This window comes from Oenanthe melanoleuca, chromosome 2, assembly GCF_029582105.1.
Source record: "Oenanthe melanoleuca isolate GR-GAL-2019-014 chromosome 2, OMel1.0, whole genome shotgun sequence".
NCBI lineage: Eukaryota > Metazoa > Chordata > Aves > Passeriformes > Muscicapidae > Oenanthe > Oenanthe melanoleuca.
In genome coordinates, this window is record NC_079335.1 from 96,721,683 (window position 1) to 96,741,026 (window position 19,344).

A 19,344-nucleotide genomic window follows, 5' to 3' on the forward strand; every position below is an offset into this window, starting at 1 on the left:
AAAAGGACCATCATGGCTTTCATAAGAATTCCTGATTTATTTATTTTGTATTAAAACAAGAAAAAAAAATCATCACAGGACAAAAAGCCTAAGCAGAGAACACAATGCAATAAAAAAGTTTATACTCAGAGATGTACTCACAGTGCTACAACAGAAAGCCAAACTGAAGTGACAAGCTGAGAAATGCAAGTAAAACCGGAGTAAATCAGCCAACGATGTTCGAAGGCAAATGCGACAGGGAAAGGCCATATTGGAGATGTTTAACTGCAGCACGCCAATGGCTGAACCTGCAGGAATGTGTGTGAGGACACAGGGACTCATTTCATACCCAGCTCTTGAAAAGGAAGGGTGCTTTCTTTGTCCCTGTGACTGGAGACCCAGGGGCTCGTGGCTGCAGTAAGCTCCCCTGCTCTGTCTCCTCCATGGCTTTGACAGGATGGGGGATTTTGCAGCTGTCAGAACTCCTGCTCCCCGCTGTTTCCAGAGAGCCTCGGAGACAGGCTGACAAAAAGGGGAATGCACCCCTGACACCCCCTGGGCTCTGCCCTGAGGAGTCAGCATCAGTCTGCTCTCCCCACAGCTTCTGCAGCTGGATTGCCTCCCAGCTTCGAGGGGCACCATTCACACAGCCCACAGCTCTCCTCACCAGCACACTGCTGTGTTCTCTGTGCCTCAAAATGTCACACGCTGCTCATCACTGCCCCCCCAAACGCTCACAATTCCAACGAGATGTTAAGCACCTCCAGCAGCATGAAACAAACTGATCCTGCACGATCATTACCCAATTGCCACTTTGGGTGATGCCATGTGTTTATCTGTCACCAAAGGCTGAGAAGTACAGACATTAGGTCATGTCACAGATTTACTAAAATGCTTCTAGAAAAAAAGAAAACTTCATCCTTGTACTGGCAGTAAAATTAATTCTACTCCAGTTTTTTCCCACCAACTCTTGAAGGTAACTTTTCTTTATATTTCCCACCTTTCCTGTTCAGCAAAATGTAAACCTCCTCTTAGATTATATTATTTGTAAAGCAAATGGTCTCAACTAGAGATGGTTAAAATAAAAGTATTTTTCCTTATCATGTTTTAAAACGTTGAGTTGCTTTATTACTGTATTTTGAAGTGCAAGAAGAATGAGAGGAACAAACCTCATTGCCCTGAGGGAATATACATAGGGGATGAAGGGGAAATAATTTCTGAGGAAATATTCCAAGTATTTCAAGAAAGCCTGGAAACATCTCACACAGACCGTCCAGTTATACGGCTTGATTTTGTGAAAGGACATCAGTACATTTCAACCATTTACTGACTTAGGTACCATAAATGAAAAATAGCTGTGGCTTATGATGTAAGCTGGGAGCTCAAACTCATGGTATTTTTAATTCTGGTTCTGCTGCACCAACTGGACCTTGGCATGCAATCTGTTAGGAGCTTCACTCCCCATGCCCAGCACTCATGGTCTTCAATGGAGGTAAAAAAATGGTCAGAGATGATCAGGAACACACTGTCATTGTCTGAGTGGAGGATGCTTGCTGCCACCTCCTGAAACACATTCCCCACCAGACACCAAGGCGAAGGGGAAAAGGGACATGGGAAGTGTGTTTTAGCACATCTCTTTGGCTGCCCTCTTCCCTGCTAAACTGGTATTTGACTACAGCAGCACAGGCCAAAGGGAGGAGGCTTCAAAGCAGATGTCTAGCATTTTACAACACACAGTCTGCCACCATTTTTTCAGCAAAAAAAGAAGTCACTCACACCCTCATAAATACACAGACAAATACTTCTCTGCCCTATGCACTTCCTTCAAAGAGTGAGTCTGGAGAGTACAGATAAGACCATGGAGATTTTGCTACCCATATTCATGCCAGACAGGATGTGGTTCACCTGGCCAGAACATCCCATTCAGAATGACAAGCCACCACACTGTCCCACCCTCACCCAGCCTGAGCACGCACCCATTAAAAGCAGCCCTAGTAATTGTGCAGTGAAACACTTTTTGACCCTCCTCAATGTCTAATTTACTTTCAGCTGAGAAATGGAAACTTAGTATTAAACAACCCAAAAAAAGGTATTTTTCTCTGTGGGGCTTATGCAGTGCAGATCTTCAACAAGTTTTATTTATGCATGGGTTATAAATCTCCAAGAACATCTTTTTGAGTCCTCTCACATTAAGCTCCTTTGTATATCTTGGTTGCATCTTGTTTGTAGTTTCCATCTGGGAAACAGCCGTACTCCATCATGGCACAGGGAGCTGTCTCCGTCTGCCCTGAGCCGTCCGGAGCAGAGCTGCATATCAAACCCCAACATAATTATCCATCTCACAGTTTATTATTTACACATGAGCAATACAGCTGGTGAACATCATAACTCAAGTGTATGTGTAATAAGTTACTACACTGTAGCCATCTCTTGTTGCAACCCTTAAGAAAAACCACATGATGGCTTTTCCAAAGTCAGGCTAAAACTGCTGAAGCAGAATAAAGTGCCACTAAACCTGGCTACCTCCTATTTATCATACAATTTCCTGACTGATGGTTCCACAAACCAGCTGCTAAGTGCTGTGTACTCTACTGTCAGCAGACTAACATGCTAAATGGGAGACAGGGAGAATAATGTACAGAACTATAGAACTGGTGGAGTCAATTTTACAGATGGAAATCAAATCCTGCCACGTTGGGTCAGCCCTCAGCACAAAAGTAGCTGGTAAATTCTGTGTGCTGGGGGGCCTAAGACCACTCCACTTTGAAAAGCACTGAATATTTATATGGAAAGACTCTGAGATCAGAGAGCTGCCAATGCACCCATCATCCAGGGCTTCACTTGGAATCCACTTGAAACAGCATAAAATGTAATCAGTTGATATGTATTTATATGGAAATTAGATAATAAGAAGTTTACAAAGCAGTAACTGAGGCTGTAGACACTTTGACTTTCCACATCCCACCCAGGAACTGTTTCATTAAAGGCACCATCAGAATATTAAGGGCATATTCTGCCATGATTATTGATACTGTAGAAGTAAAAAACTCAGTGAGACTAGTCAGGCTAGAATTCAATCTGAACCTATCTGACCCCTATCAGGGTCGTTTGTGCAAAAGGCTTTACCTATCTAGGGAAACCAGGGAAAAACTCGGTGTCAAAAACAGGATAGCTGCTCTGACTATGCTTTCATTAATTCATTTAAACAGCGAGGAAAAAAACTCTTACCTTCTGCAAGGATAAATTCCTTCCACCAAAACAAAGTGACAAAATCTAACTTCCTCTTCTGCTAAGGAAATTACTTTTTACCTCCTTAAAAGTTCTGGCTAAGATGCAAACTTGCACAGAGTATGCCAGACAGTTTTCTTGTTTTCTTACAGACATCCAAATGCAACTGTGCATTCCTGGGCCAATGACATCCTTGCAGAGACTGATGTAAGTGTATAGATGCTGGCTGTGTATTTGCAGCCCTCAGCTTCAACTCAGTAGAAGTACCTGATTCTATGCATAAATTCCACTGTTTTCAAGAACTTGTAAGGACATGCCAAAGCATTGGAAATATATTTGAAGACATTGCTCACACATTGCTGAGTTTGGTAGCTATTGCTGCCTTCTGAATTCTCTGCTGCCTACTACTGTAAGCTTCCTTCACATGCTCTCCTGTGTCCTGCACAGCTAGCAGGGTCTCCTTAAAACAAAGTGGGAGACACAACTGCCTGTAATGCCATAAACTCATTCATTTTATCACTGTGAGATTTTCTGGAAAATACGTCAATTTATGCTGACTTTCTGTTGTGTAAAACCTGCCTTCTTATTTCTCCTTCAAGAATCAGTCTTACCTTCTAAAAGAAATGAATAGGATCATCTCTCTCCAATTACAATCATTCCCATACAGGAAAAAAGAAGAGACCTACTCTTGTTCTCTGAAAGTCGACACCTAAGTCTCTGCTGCAGCATCAAGAGGAAGAAACTGGGAGAAAGGACAGGTATGTATGATCCTTGATGCTGAACAGCAAACCTGAATTGAAGTCTGATGAGATACAATTCACTGCAAGACTTGAAAGGGGGATGATGCCAGCTGGCACAAAGGTGCTGTGCAACACCCTGAGACGACGGCAGAAGGGTTAGGCTGCTATGAAGCTCATGAAGTTCATGATAACTTTTCTGTACGCTCTGCAGTCTCTCAAATAAGCCTTACTTAGGGGATCACCACATTTGGAAAGATTGGCTGTGATGGTGACACTAGTAAAACACTCCTCCCTCAGCTAGCTGACTTGCTCAAGCACCTTGTGATTCCTGCCAAACACTCGAGGGAGACGGCTGCTGAAATGACAGGCTGCATTTTTCAGCACATCAAGAAAAACATTTGCTACCATAGAAGACATCTGCACTGGCTTGAACTCACCCAGTGTGGCCCTGATGTCTGCACCTGTGTCACGAGGTCAGGGCCACAAAAACAGAGGTCCTAAGCCCAACACAGGAAGCCCTCATTATGCTTCAGCACATTTGTCCTTAGGACAATCAGCTCACCAAATTACATGTCAGAGCTGAGCCAGGTGCAGACTTTTATCTCAGATATAACCTCACTTGAGGTGAAATCTCCTTCCTGCTTAAATCCATTACAGTCTTGATGCTGAACGACAGTACCAAGCTTTCACACCAGATGTAACAGATACACTATGATGCAAAATATAGCCTCCCTGTTAATGTCTTTTCAATATGCAGAACAGTTTTGAAGAGTTTGCCAGCAAATTTCTACACTTCCTTTGGTTCACAAGCTGATCACCAGATGAGAATTTTCTAATATTCAGCTTTGCAGAGTCCCTAAGGGCACCACTGTTTCTTCACATATATTTGCTTCAACTGATCTGAACTTAATGGTATTGCCAGGTTTTATGGCAAGAATTAGGTTCTTAGTTGCCAAGCAAAGATCTTATTTTGGATTTCTGTTTAATTACAGCTTGCATTAGGGCTCAATAAGAGCACATGTTGTCTCTGAGGGTTTTTTAAGTTCTCTTTCAATAAGAAGTGATTTATGTTTTCTATGTCTGCTTATACAGAGGCTTTAATCAGGAAGAAAGAAACGACTGAGCCACAGCTACACGTTAATGCATGCACTTAACTCTGTGCACTCTGAAGAGTTTCCCCATGGTGACTGGGGCTGCTGCTTCAAGCGTGGCTGGTTGCCATCTGAAGCACTGCTTGTCTGCAGGCTGACCCGCCGCCGTGCTACAGCCAGTTATCTCAGGATTCTTTCCTGTGTGTCCGTGTGCACACGCTTCCAGTGTGGCAACAGTCGCATTGACATGGATGCAGCTAACTCACTGACAGGGATTCTACAGAGGAAAAAGGAAAAGCCAGGGCAAAACTGGGAAAAAAGTCAACTAAGTGTATAAAGCCAAGAAACAGACAGAAGGAAATTGGGGGAAAGAACTTTTACGGGGCAAGTCCTCTCCATTCCAGTAGCAATAAATGTTAATTGTGATAACATACAGTAGGTGTAACACATTCAGAGAATAGATAATTTTCTATGGGCTCATTTCCCTTCCATGTGTTTGTGTGTATTAATGATGATCAAACTTCCCCTTTCTACCCTTTGCTGGTGCTCATGAAGCTTATGTACTGGCCTTAAAACTAAACCACAGGAGCTCCAGGCCAAGCCTCACAAACCAGAGCAAAGCTCCAGCTCTTGTCATGGCTCAAAAATAATTTCTATTTTTGCAAAAACAAAAATTAAGACTTTGGAGAGTTTTAGATTCTTGTCATCCATTTTAATACTTTCAGTCTGTAAATCTAAACACCTTGTGGGAACATGTTTTATTGTTAGCAGTTCCACAACAACCATTATGCCAAACACTTGAGGGAGGAGCAGTTATCATTGTGCTGGAATAAAATTTGCTGGAACTGATTTCATCAGCTGGCACTGAGAAGTGTTTTAATATGCCAGATTTGCTGCAGGTATTGGCTAAATAACTGCTGGATTGATTTCAGTTTGAACACTTTATTATTCTTTCCAGTCAATGCAACTCTGCTGTCTAAGGAGCAGGACTGCCTTCTGGAATACTAACTAAACTTTGTCAAGTCCATTCAACAGACTCCAGTGCTCACTGCCATTTCCATCTGGGGGAAAAAAAAAATAAAAGAAATAGTAGTAAGAGAGAGACTCCCAGCGTAATACATACATTGCATGTACAAAACACCTAGAACAGAAAAGCCTCCATTTCTTTCAGAACACAATTTATGATTCATCACAACCCAGTGATTTGCAAGACTGTTTCCACTGGGATGGATGCACTGTAAGCAAAGAAAGAACTCCATGTGCTGCCCTGATCAAGCAGCCATGAACTTGCCCGGTGAGTGGGGTGGGAAAAGCACTGCTTCCCCACAATCCTCTTGGGACACACTTTTTAGAGAAGGAAAGCCAAGTCAGCCCAGTTTGCTCAAGAACAAACAGCAGATTGGTGGGAATCCATCAGGAATATCCTGCCTTACACCCAAGAAACACTGGCTGCTTCATCCTATAAGCAACCTTAAAAAACTTGCACGAAGAGGAGCACAACTGCATATACCCAGCACCTGTACATTGGCCATGGTCTCAGGATAAGAGGATGGCGAGCCTCACTGTCCCATTACTTAGAGGTATAATTGTTTCATCCAACACAGCTGGTTCTCGGTACAGCACAGCTCATCTTTTTCATAACCTCTGGATCACATGCAGCATTTCTTAAAAAACTTAATAATGTGGTTTCTGCAAGAAAATGACAAATTGCCCTCTGCCAGGAAGCTGACAAAAGAGATCCCTGCCTCTTCTACCTCTAAAGGATGTCCTGTAATAGAATAATTCAGCTTCTGCTTTGCAACATAGTTGCTGTCTTGCTGTTCCTGCCCCTAACTTCTTGCGCCACCATGTGTCAGGGTAGCCTTCACCACTTCAAAATCCATGCTTAAATATTATGAAAGCCAAAATGAGCAACCATGTTTAACTCTCAAGAATCAAAGACAAGTGGCTTTACCCAGCTGCTCTGGAATGCTTCCCACCTTTTATTACACATGTGTATGAAGGATCACATTCTCAGCATTTCCTCCTCTGCAGGCAGCGAATAACTAAATCCATAACCACAATATATATGAAAATAATTTGTACCTATCTACCTCTTCATATCCATTTCTGTAGCACACTGCAAATTCCAGTGGTTGAAGGTGAGCAATAGAGTGGAAACTGAGGAAATTAAAAGATTACAAACAAAATAAATCCTGATCCACACTGGTGAGAACTAATGAAGAAATCCCAGCAAGGCTTTCAACTCCAAAGAATTTCTAAGCAGAAGTTTAATGTGGACTTCCTCAACAGTAGGGAGAAGGAGCTACCACAGATCAGCTTGGTTATTCCCTAAGGCTCAACACAGCTCAAAGAATGCATCTGAATGTCCTGATATCAGCTGGACACATTAACTTAGCAATGACAAATATCTGTAAGATGCAAAGATAAATGTGGCTAAGGAAAGGCAACAGAAATCTAGGAACCCATGGAAGGGGGACTGGAAATACCCATGTGCTGCTGCTGATTTGATGTGGGAACAAATGAAGAAAAGTTAGGTAATTCAACAAGCTTTGGTGACATTCTTAGAAGTTTGCGAGTATCAGCGAGTCAGTCTGCAAACATTATTTGTTTAAACAAAGGTTTGGAGACTTGTGTGCTCGTCTGTGTAGCAGAACCAAGTTTAAAAGCTATTTGAAAGGCCAAACCTCAAACAGTTGGGTATCAGTACAGCACAGGGAAAATCACTGTAGCTAAACAGGTTTTCAGCAGCTGAAGGTCTGGACCACAGTGTGAAACACTTGGAAATAGGTTATACTTAGCAGCTTTCATGAGTATTTTATGGCATGATAGGAATTAAAAAGGAAAATGTATAATTAGATCAATTATGTCTATTTTTAGATATTAAAACTCCTTAGATTCTATGGGATACACAATCAGATGAACACTCTGAGAGATTTCTTTTCCCTGCTGTTCAACATGATTTTTAAAAATTTCATCCAAATATTCATAATTATTTCGCTTCTCTCTGTATCATCCTTAGCAATTACTCTCCTTCTGAGATGTTTATATTCTTCAAGCTCTTGCAGATGAGCAGATAGTTATTGCATGTGCTGTCAGGCTACTTGATAATATACATTTATTGCAATCTTTAATCTCTCTATCCCTATTCTAAATTAATCAGGGTGACTTGTTTCTGCTTTCTGTGTTTCTTCCAGCTTGGGTTGTCATTCCTGCACTCTTGGGCACCAGGTTTTCTTGTAGGCTGATGCTGGTTAGGAAGAGGCAGCCTTAAAAATTTATAATAGAAATAACCTATTTTTGAAAATTTCCATTTCCAGTAGGGATATGTATTTCTTGCACATAGTCTCAAAAACTATTATATTTAATTTTTCCACTATGAGACAGGGTATTCATTATGTGGCAGTGACCTTACCTACCATTTCTAGGGGACTGCTGGTGAAAAAGGCACTGCTCAAGTCAAATAAAGTCATCATAAACCAGTTCCTGGTTATTACTTCTTGACATTTCTAAATACTTGACTTTAAGCTGTTTTCTTCCTCCATGTTCTCCCATCTTCTCTCAGCTTCTTAGAGAGTTCTTCCTCTGTATTGCATTTTTATGCCGGTTTCTTTTTGTTTCAGATCATTACTGAAGATGGAAAGCACAGTGAGTTCTCTTAATTTGCCCTATTGACATTTATTCTAAGTGCTCACTCAGGCTATTTTTGAGATGTCATATTGTCAATATTCCAATCAATCTTAGTTACTTTTACAGGTCAAAATTTGAGGAAAATATTTTAAACAATATTTTTAACAAATATTTTTAACATAGTTAAATTATGTCACTTCCCTGGGCCTCAGTCTGGTCACTGTTAGCAGAGACCTACCCTTTCTGAGACACTCTCTAAACCTCTTCAATGAAAAGCCCCAATAAAGAGCTAAAATGACAGTATTTTATTAACTCCCCATTATTTCTTCTAAAAATAGTGGCTCAATTGCCTGAAACTGCTTGTTCTTTTACTCATCTCTTGGCTTTTGTTCATGATCCTTTATTAGGTTTATTTTTCTTTACAGACAAATTTTCTGTTTCCCACTACCCAAACACAGGATGACAGAATTAGCTTTAGATATAACTACACTTTTTTAATATTTTTAGGACTTTTGTTAGGATTTCGGATTCCCCAATTCCTCTTCCTCACCAATGGGCATTCCCTCTATGGGAAAGTTCCTCATAAAGTCTCATGAACACTTTCATCCTCTCTCTTGTTCTCTGAAGATGTAGTGGCAGGATCTGATGTACACTTCTCTTGCTTTGGAAACTAAGTGCTGCTTACCCAAAGTGGCCAACCATGTACATCAACCATTTAAAGCTGGCACCACTGCTGAAAAACAGGAAGAAGGGCACGTATGTGTGAGCACAGCTACTTAAAAGCACAAATCAAAACTGGAAAATTTCAGCTTACCACATGAGGACAGCCCAGAGTCAGTTACACAATCATTCACAGCCACATTCTTCAGCTTGGTGATTGAGGGACAAGACAGGAGAAAACATAGAATTATGTGGAACACAAACCCACAAATATGAGAAAAGAGGGAAAGAACTGCTCTTCTGCCCACCCAAGCAGGTATGGGGACATTAAAGGGGAGGCTGCTTTTCATTCTTCTCTACGTCTTAGAGGAGAAGTCAAGAAGACAAAAGGAGCCAGAAGAGAGGAAAGATGGCTAGATGAGGACAAGGCACATCATTCCCTGCCACACAGCCAAGTGACACAGGAGGCTATGGACACAGGAGGTTTGAATGGCCTCAAGGGGAAAGTCACAGAAAAGAAGTGTAGTAAAAATCTGAAAGTGTTGAAACTGTAGGACCAAGGAATCCCTCAACTGAAAATTTTGTTAAATTGACAGAGGAGCAAAAGGAGAGCAGAGTCACCTGTGAAGTTCTTATGTTAACCCCATGGCATCTGCTTTTGGCCATTGTTTGGAAAGGAGACCAGGCATGCCAGTACGGTCCCTCATACTGTGTGCACTCCTGGCATATTCCCCAAGGCAAACCCCTTTCTCTGACATTCAGCCAGCACATCACCAAGGGTAGTGCCCTGAGATTTCAGCTCTTTGGTATAATCATGAAGACATCCCCAGCCTGTAAAAGCTCATATTTCACCTGTATGTTTGTATGTTACACTGCATAAAAGAGGTGGTGGTAAAAGTAACTTAAGAGGTCTGTTTCCTGTCCACCAAGACTCAATCCTCTCTTCCACATTTCTGTGTGGAGTTCAGATGCAATCGAGCTATAAGAAAACAGGGGACTTCATTTACACTTCAGCAGAAGAAGGGAAGACAAGTTTTCTTCAGTCCCACCCTCTGGCAGTCTTGGACCTTTGCCAATGCATTAAGCATCAGTTTCCCGCCAGTGAAGTGTTTGATGCTCTACTAAATGCAGTGGGAGTGAGAGAGGTATAGTAACCCTCCATATAGAAAAGCCATTTGACACAAAGGTTGGAGGTCAAAAGTTTAAATGTTCATGACAGAGACCACAACAGTCCTTTTCTGGTCAATAACATCAAAGGATTTGCCAGCTCTTAATGCTACTATTGTCACTTGTTTGGATCCTATTGAAATTGTAGCATATTTATTGCACTCCGGGAGCATAAGGACTTTTTGTTTGTTTTTATCTCTGTGCCGAACCCAAGGAGTCTGAAGTGTTATGACTCCCCTTGCTCCCAGGGAGAATGAGCAGAGAAACAATGCCAGAGGATGTGGCATTGTAGTCCCAACCAACTTGGTGCTTTTTTCCGCGCCAAAAAATATAAATGATGGATGGAAACATATGGTCTCCATTGGACAGGGCTGGAAATATTAGCTCCTGAAGTCCCCGCATGCCCGGTTTTAATTGTTCTGTGCTATGACAGGGGGTGAAAAGCACTCCCCACCATCAAGGTCTGTTTTGCCAGTCATTGTTGAGAAATGTTGTGCTGCAGCCGACTAACGCTCCCATTAGGCACAATTGTGGCAGAGCCAGGAGCAGCAGTGAGGTTCTCTGAGACGAATTGAAATGCCTTAACCACAGAGAGTTTCACTTCACCAAGCCCTCCTTTGCTCTCTGAACTTCTGCTTGCGGTTAGGCAGAAACTTACTACCAGAGCTCTGCAGAGCATGTTCCAGGCATTGTATTGCCATCAATACCTCATGCCTTGCCAGGAGCGGGATCCGAGTTCATTTGTTCCTACCTTCCTCAGATTCCTGTTCCCCTCTCTACAATAAGGATTAGCAGTTTAAGTTATGTTGCTGACCTCCATCTGGCTAGGCAGAAACAGATGTCTGTGCACTCGGGCACGATCTTATTTCAAAGTGGGGACTTTGGGTTACTAATGACGTTATAAAGGCAATAGCATATGTTGGCTCTCAACAGTCCATTGTCTAATTGGGATGGTTTTAATCAAATATGAATGTACCCAAGTTTTCTCAGCTAATGAATAAATCCCCCTTTTAAATAACGACAGCAATCTTGAAATCTCCATCGAGGCAGCATCCTGAGGAATGCCTACATGAGCAGCAGTCATCACTGAAGGCCTGTAAGAGGCTGCAGCAGTAACATCCGCTGCAGCCCAGTTCATTGTTTAAACAATTCCAAACTGCCCTTCCCAGAGGTAAGCTGCAGCCAAATTGTTTTCCTTCATTTCACAAACCAGATATGTACGGCTTATGTGAATAGCCCTAAAGTTTACTTTAGTCTCTGTGTAAACACCTTCTACCACATATTTCAAACAAACAGTTCACTTCATTAGAAAGGCAAACAGCGTAGCCGCAGAATACGAGCACTTGAGGAGAACCGCAGCGGGCAGAGAAATCCTCTGCCCCTGTGTAAACACTGCCTGCTCTGCAGCTCCGGGCAGCATCCGCCTGCAATGCCACTTCAAAAGCCTTTGCACAAATACTTCACACGACTGTTTGCAAGTAAATGATAACCCAAAGAGATTATCTGAAGGGCTGAGAGCCCTGATGACTATCACCACCACTGCACAGGCAGAGAAAGAAAAGCCACAACACTTGCCAGCCCGGGGTGAGACATGAAACTATAATAAACTCGGTGGCAAACCAGTAACATAAGCTAAACCTGTTAAACTGGAAAAGTAGTGCTGTTTTGGTAGCCTGCTTTGGTGTATTTGGCCCCACAAAGGGCAGCAAGTTTTACCCTTAGCAATGAAAATGTTATTGCACCTCCATTGCTTTTTAACTGAGTTGTTAAACTGACAAACAGCAGAGAGCTGTACAAAAGAGTGAGAAAGCTGCATAGCCAACAAATCACCAGATAAAGCACTAAGCTAATTCCTTCTGGACAAAATACACACGGCAATTCAAATACCTCAGGAGCACACAAAGTACTTTTATATCCCAGAAACAAGTACAGAAGGTGAAGGGAGGAAAAAGACAACTGGAAGCAGAAAGGAGAGGCAATGGAAGGCAGGCAGTGCTAGGAGTCTCCTCTCCCCGGCTCTCCCCTCCTCACACCCGTATGATTCCTGGGGATGCTCATTGCTGAGCTGGGAATGCACCTTCAAGAGAGGTACGCAGTTTGGAACTGCTTTATGCCAGCTGAAGGATTTTAATTAAAATACTGTCATTTGCACATTTGAGGAGAAGGACACAAGGCTGTTTGTTACAAGTTAAGGGCATTTTCACCGTGTTCATCACTACTGTCATCACCAGAGTGACCACAGAGAGCTACAGGGATGGCATCTCTGTATCAGTCGTAAAGCATAGGCCCCCAGTAAGCCCAGAGCTTTCACATAACCTTCCAAATTAAATTATCAGCTATCCATACGCTCTTAAATCAATTCTCAGGCAAAAAAGAAACAACCAAAAATCTAAATAGTTAGAAATATTTAGAAAAAATATTATTCAGAAAATTTGTAGATAGGGAGGCATTGTACCTGGCTGTACAGCGAGGGCTCGCAAGCTCTGAAGTTATTCCAGCTATCATATAAAGAAGAGAGGAGCAGAGAACATTTTATCAGGGGGAATCAAGTCTTATCAAATATGGACATGGAAGTTAGGACACCTCAGCAACTGTGAGTCCAACTCTGCAGTGATGCAAAACATACTTTTCAGTTATTTCCATTCTCAGGGTAAAATTAAGTCCCACTAAGTCAGAACTGTTTTATCATTAATTTCAGTGGAGTCAGCATACCTGGCTCTTGTGATTTTACCACAATTCTTATTTTTCTTGTCAGTGTTTTGGTTCTTTTTAAAGCTCTGGTATTTTCAGCCATGGCAGTAAGTAAGAATTTCAGCTTTCATTTAAGGGAAAAAAAAAGCCCAAAGCCAACCAGAAACCACACATATGTTTCCAGCTGTTAGGGTTGCAGAGAAAAGCTGGAAAATGAGAAACCTGCATCCATCATAACATGTGAGCAAATTAAAAGCTCCAGAAAAACCGTACATGAACAGGTATGTAGGTACAGACAGGATCTTGCCGTTGGATTTTGCAAAGTTGCGAAATCTTGTGTATGTGTTTTGCATGATCACATGCACAAAGTTATTATTTTGAACGCCTAGATACTAGGTGACTGCAGGACAGTACATCTGTGCTACAAATGGTATCTGTTGGCATTAGGATTTGTGCATTTTAACAGTGATTATCTTTAAAGTTGTTTGCAGAGATTTTGGTCCATACCAGAATTCCTCTTAATATTTCAATGATTTTTTTATATGACTAAGTAGATGTTTCCTGTACACAGAGTAATTTTTTTCCTATCTATTAAGAATTCATTCTTCTTCTAAATTCTCCTTATATACCCAGATTATAGCCTTAAAACATGCCACATGAGATAGAAAGATCCTTTCTGAAAATTTTAGTCAAAAGGCTGAATTTAGGTTTAAAGGAAATTAAAAACACTACGTTTCAGTACGAGCTAGAGAAAATGACAGTCATAGCCAGGTCTTTTAGGGGCTACAATTATACAAGCAATACATTTACTATTTTATTACAACAGATAGCACAAGCTGACCTAATGCAACTAACATATGTTCTAAACCAGTTCTTGGAGAGCTGATAATTCTAACCTTTAGGTGCCAGGAGTTGGGAATTTCCCAGCGTACCAAGCTGGTTGACTTACCGACACTAAAAATAGGACTCCAAACTCTGCTGCTCTTGTGCTTTATGTACAGTAAGATTTTCTTCAAGCAACTCTGATCCATTCAGAAGGGTGAAAGAAAAATAAAAATCCATTTCTTTCAAGATCTTTATGGCCTGAGGCTTTTCTAATACAAAAAGGGGAGAAACAATTTATTTTTATTATGCCATTCTCCAATCTTCAAGTTAAACCAGACCACTTCTGCAGTTTTTTTACAACATTCCAGTGAGTCCTCTGTTGCAGTTTTTTGTTCCCTAGCACATTCAGCTAGTAGCTGAAAAAAGTTATGCCTACCCAAAAAACACGTGGTTTTGTGGGGCTGGCGGTTCAAGGTGCCAAAGTTAATCTAAGCTCTATCTCAGGCACCAGCCAACAGACCACAGCTTTCCTTCCAAATCCATTAAACCCTCTTGCCAAAAATGTCCAACCTGCTTGGAAGACTCAGTTTGGAGAAAAGGAAATCACACATCCTCTGACACGCAAACACAGAGAAGAATCCTAGAAACACAGGAAAAACATTATCCCATCTTTCTCAAGAAGTATAATTTCTGCTCCTCTGTTTACTTGAGCAGTCTGCAATTAGTTCAGTTTCTTCTACCCATACTGCAGCAATAAAAACCTCAAATGAGCTAAAGAGAACAACTCACGTAGGCATCTTATGAATGCACTTTTAGGAGTGAAATACATAACAACCATTCAATGAAGAAATCCAGGTCTCTATTTTAGCTCCATGAGATATCACCATGGCTTGTCTTTTCCAAGTGTTTAATTTGGGGTGACATTTCTTTGCAAAAAATGACCTCTCACTTGATGCCCAAGCCCAGGGTCATCCTTGAGAGACTCTCAATCACGCTTGAGTTCAGCAGCTTTCTTGATAGAGGAATGCGAACAAGTCGGACCAACAATAGCCTTGTGCTCCTAGATTCCTCTTGATGACATACACTCATTAGTCAAAATGAGATGGCAACCCTTCACTGATGTTTACAATAATGGTGGCACAAGCTGCCTTTCAGTGCAGCTGAAGAGCACGTAAGAGGAGTTTGCCCCTTCCTCATGCACAAACACCATCAGGGCTATAAAGCAGAAACAAGTACACTTGGCATTTTCTTCTGTTTACCAAAACAGATCTCCAGAACTTGCTGAACACTCTCAAACAGTTCAATCAGGTAGCAGGTTAGTTAACTAGGTGAAAATCTATTTTTCATAGGACTCATTAGTACCTCATGGGAAGAACCTGGGGAAAACCAACAATAGAGGCAATCACCACCACCAAACTTTACTGGGATGTAGTGAATGACCCTATGATGAGGTATGGCAGAAGCTGAAACTAGCAGAAGCTGTTTCAAAAGGGCCAGTATCTATCTACCACCTTCTGCTTCACACAAAAGGCTGGCCTCTGGCCTGTTCTGGCAGAAATCTAAGGGGCTACTTCCTAAAGCACCCAGGCTGTAAGTTCCATTTCAAGCAGCATGTAAATGTTCAGGATAAGAGGTATATGCCTTTCCTTCTCTCTCACCTGAAGGATTTTGGGACGGTCAAAGTGAGGCAGCAACAAGCAGGATTAAATGGAGAAGACAATCAACATTTGAGCATCAAGGAGGCCCTCATGGGCAAAGTCAGGGAGGGCTGCCCCTTCATGCCAGGCAAATGCTGGGAGTTCTTGGCCAGGTGGGAAAGCTGTTTTCAAGATGAAAAGCTCCTTTTGGCTGCTTTTGCTTCTGGCATTCATTCCTATTTGTATCTGATTACAGGTTTGGCAGAGAATTTGCCTTTTGAAAAAAAAAAAATCAGGGGAGAGTTTCCTTTTCAGACACAGGCTTAGAGAGAAAACAAGAGCCTCACATTCCCTCCTCTCCCAAGCTGCACATAACTGGGTAGAGGTCAGGGGGTGCAGCAAACTCTCTGTAAGTAATCCCCAATTAAGTTCATTCTTAACTGAAGCACTTGGCTCACGGGCAGATGGCGTTTCTCCTGTGCACGTGAGCTCAGCAGACAGAAATCCCCGGCTCGAAGCAGCGTGCCTTGAACAGAGGGAAACTCTTCTGGCACCGAGCTGGTGCTCACAGAGGATTGTGAAAACCTTGCTGAAACCAGACTCAGCTTAAGGGGACATGCATAGCACCAGATTTGCACCAATATGCTGCTCAATAAGACTGAAAACCCAGTTTATTCACTTATACAAGCACAGCAAACTACACAGCAGACTTGGATTGTAATGACTTTTCAGGAGCCTGAAAGAGGCTCGGCAGAAGAAAGAATTTAACCAACCCAAAGTAGTCTTCTTAAGTGCTGCAATGTGTATTTGGTTCTTCAAGGAAAGCACAAATCTACCAGGAGCAAGGACATTTGGTATATGCTTAGAGTAGCTCACTTAGGATTTGCTTGCATGCAGGAGATCTGACCAGCATGCGCAGACATCAGACAATAGCAAAGTTGTGCAGAGGACTTGGAGCAGTCTCCCATGCACGAGTCACACAATGATCTGGTAGGCTCCTTCAGACCTAAAATGCCACGTACAGCTAAGCTATCACAGGGACTCCCTCCTGCAGCCCCAGAAACAGGCCATAGCCTCCCTCCTCTGCTTTGGCAGCACTCTTCTCCTTGTCCCTCATCAGAGCCCCCTGCCATGGCTAACACAGCAGGGACAGTGGAGTAGAATGAAAAGCCTGGAGCTGCTGCCCCACATGCACCAAGTCATGCCTGCACTGTATTTGCCCAGTCTGGTTCACAAGGTCCCCACAAGAACAGAGCTGTGGTAATATAAACCATGACAGTATAACCCTGGCACTGCAGCTACCATCCTGCCCTGTTTATTCAGGCAGTGAGCCCAGAGCTGGGGTAGCCTGCGTGTCGCCCACCTCACTTGGCATCAGCACCTGAGCTGGTGGGATGCTGCTGGGCACAAGCACCAGCAGCAGACACCTCTGACTGCAATGGACTTGCAGGCTCCATGCTAAACCCCCAGCCCAAGGGATGTGGGCACAAGCCCAGCTGTGGGAAGCAGGATGCTAAAGTAATGCTTCAATTCTGCTCCCGAGGCAGCAGTGATCAGAGCCAGCACCTCGAGTGGTGCTCAGCTGCATGAGGCACTCTTTGACATATACGGACACATTTGCTCTCCTGGGGACGATCATACCTTACCAGCTCTTCAGCAGACTGAGGGCTGGAGCGGGCCAGGGAGTTTCCAGCCTGTCAAATAAAAGAGGCGTTTGCTGGGAAGAGCTTTACAAGCCAGGGCTCTCTATTTAATATCCTAGTGCCTCTTCATATGGTGTTAACCCAATCATGGAAACAAGAAAAAAAAAAAGGGGGGGGTGGGGGATGGATAAAAATCAGACTTTGGACACAATCCAAAACCCACATTCCCAAAGCGGCTGAGAATCACCATGGGGACAATTCAGTACACACTGCTTTTCATTCGACAGCTTCAGACTCAAACCCCCAGGCGCTGGCAGGGGGGACTGTGCATTTAAATGCTGCCACACTGCTCCAGCCACAGCATCTGGAGTGGCTGCTGCAGCCTCTGCCGCTGTAACAGGTATTACTTTTGCTGCCAAACCAGCTGGGGAAGAGGTATTGGCAAAAATCTGGCATAAGGATGTGTGCTTTTAAACTCCTTTCCCCCCCTCAACTTGCTGGCAGCTGTCTGTGCCAATACAGACGCTCTGAAACAATAGAAAAGAACAGAGAGAAAGTTGAAGAAGAACCAGAAAATAAAGCACAAACTAAAATAAAAAATCCCCAACAAGCCAGAGTCCAGCATAAATGCATGTTTTAGGATGTCTGTGAATAAAGAGCAATATTAGAAAACCTCTGTGAGAAGGCCCATAGAGCTCATTTGTTTCTGAAATAGGTACAAATCTGGCAGGCAGCAACTGCAAAGAGGAGTAAGAAAGGAGAAGGGAAAAAGAGACCGGAGCTTGGCTCATGGATGAAGAGAGAGAGGGAAACTGGCCTCCTGCCAGGATTTTTGTGAATGGGTGGGTGTGTAGTATCCATTTCCTCCCAGTTCCAGGGGGGAAAAAACAACAAGGAGGTAGGGAAATGCTTCAAATTATATGTTATTTGGTCATGTTTAAAAAATGTGCAACTACTGTCACATAATTTGATATTTTTCTAGTATTTTGGCTATTTTCTTGTAGACCAACTTCTTTCTTAACAGACATTTTTCACTGTGTGCTGAATGTATTCTTTTACACACTAAATGTCTATTCATAAAAAATGCAAGGCCTTTAAGTGAAAAATTCTGAATTTATGAGTATAAAAACTTTAATGTACCTTAATTGTCTTAAATTGTCATTCTGATTTCTACTGAGCTAACATTTACTCCCAACATGAAGGGGCAGCATCAGTGTTGCAATAGGTCTAAGAGACAATTTCACAGGCCTTTCAAAAATTACAATTTCTCTTAAGCATTTTTAAAGCCCAACTGTTGTACTGCAGTTCTGGGAAGACAAAAAAGGAAAGACCATCTGATGACAAACACAATATCTAAACACACAAATTAAGTTAGAGGTGTAACATGGTGAAGTTTGAGGTGTTGTTGCTTTGCCCATAGCTGTATGATCAAAACCTGTCCTTGTCTTTCATTGTTTGGATTTAGTTTTTAAGTACATATGTATATTAATTATAAAGCATGCCAATTGTTCAGTAGAGGAATTCTAAGCTGAAATAATCATGTAGCATTGAAAAGATTACAGCAATTTGAAAGTTAACTGAAAAACAAAGCAAGCAAAACTGTCCAGAATATGTCTCACAGGAGGGACTAGACTTAAGAGAAAGGAGTACAAAATAATTAAAGCCAAGGTTAAAAGAGTAGGGCTCCTCAGAAGAGACTGAAATACACAACTTGTAGATTTCTAAAGTTATAGCTCCCTAAAGTCAAATCAAACCCAAGCTTCACCATTACTGATAGTTAGTTTTTTGAACATTCCAATTCAGGCTTTCAGCAAGCTTGGTAGTGTTTTCAGTGATTGGTGAGAAATGTAAAGCTCACAGTAAGATACTGGAGTAAGAGAATGGTATTTAATTCATGGAGGATGCCAAAAATTAAATATAACTTAGCCCTGCCACCCCCAAAATGAAAGCAGTTTAGTTTTCTCCTAACCAGCAGAAAAGTTGCAGGACTGTCCCTTGGGAACTTCAGCAGCCATTTGTAGAGTTACTGTACCAAGAGGTTCATCAAAGAGCT

At 42.2% G+C, this 19,344-nt stretch overlaps 1 protein-coding gene across 3 annotated transcripts in view; it reads right to left on the bottom strand.

The window, feature by feature from the left end:
- GLI3 (GLI family zinc finger 3) overlaps positions 1-19,344 on the bottom strand; it is a 201,699-nt gene that overhangs the window by 93,248 nt on the left and 89,107 nt on the right. The gene's annotated exons all lie outside the window — the stretch shown is intronic.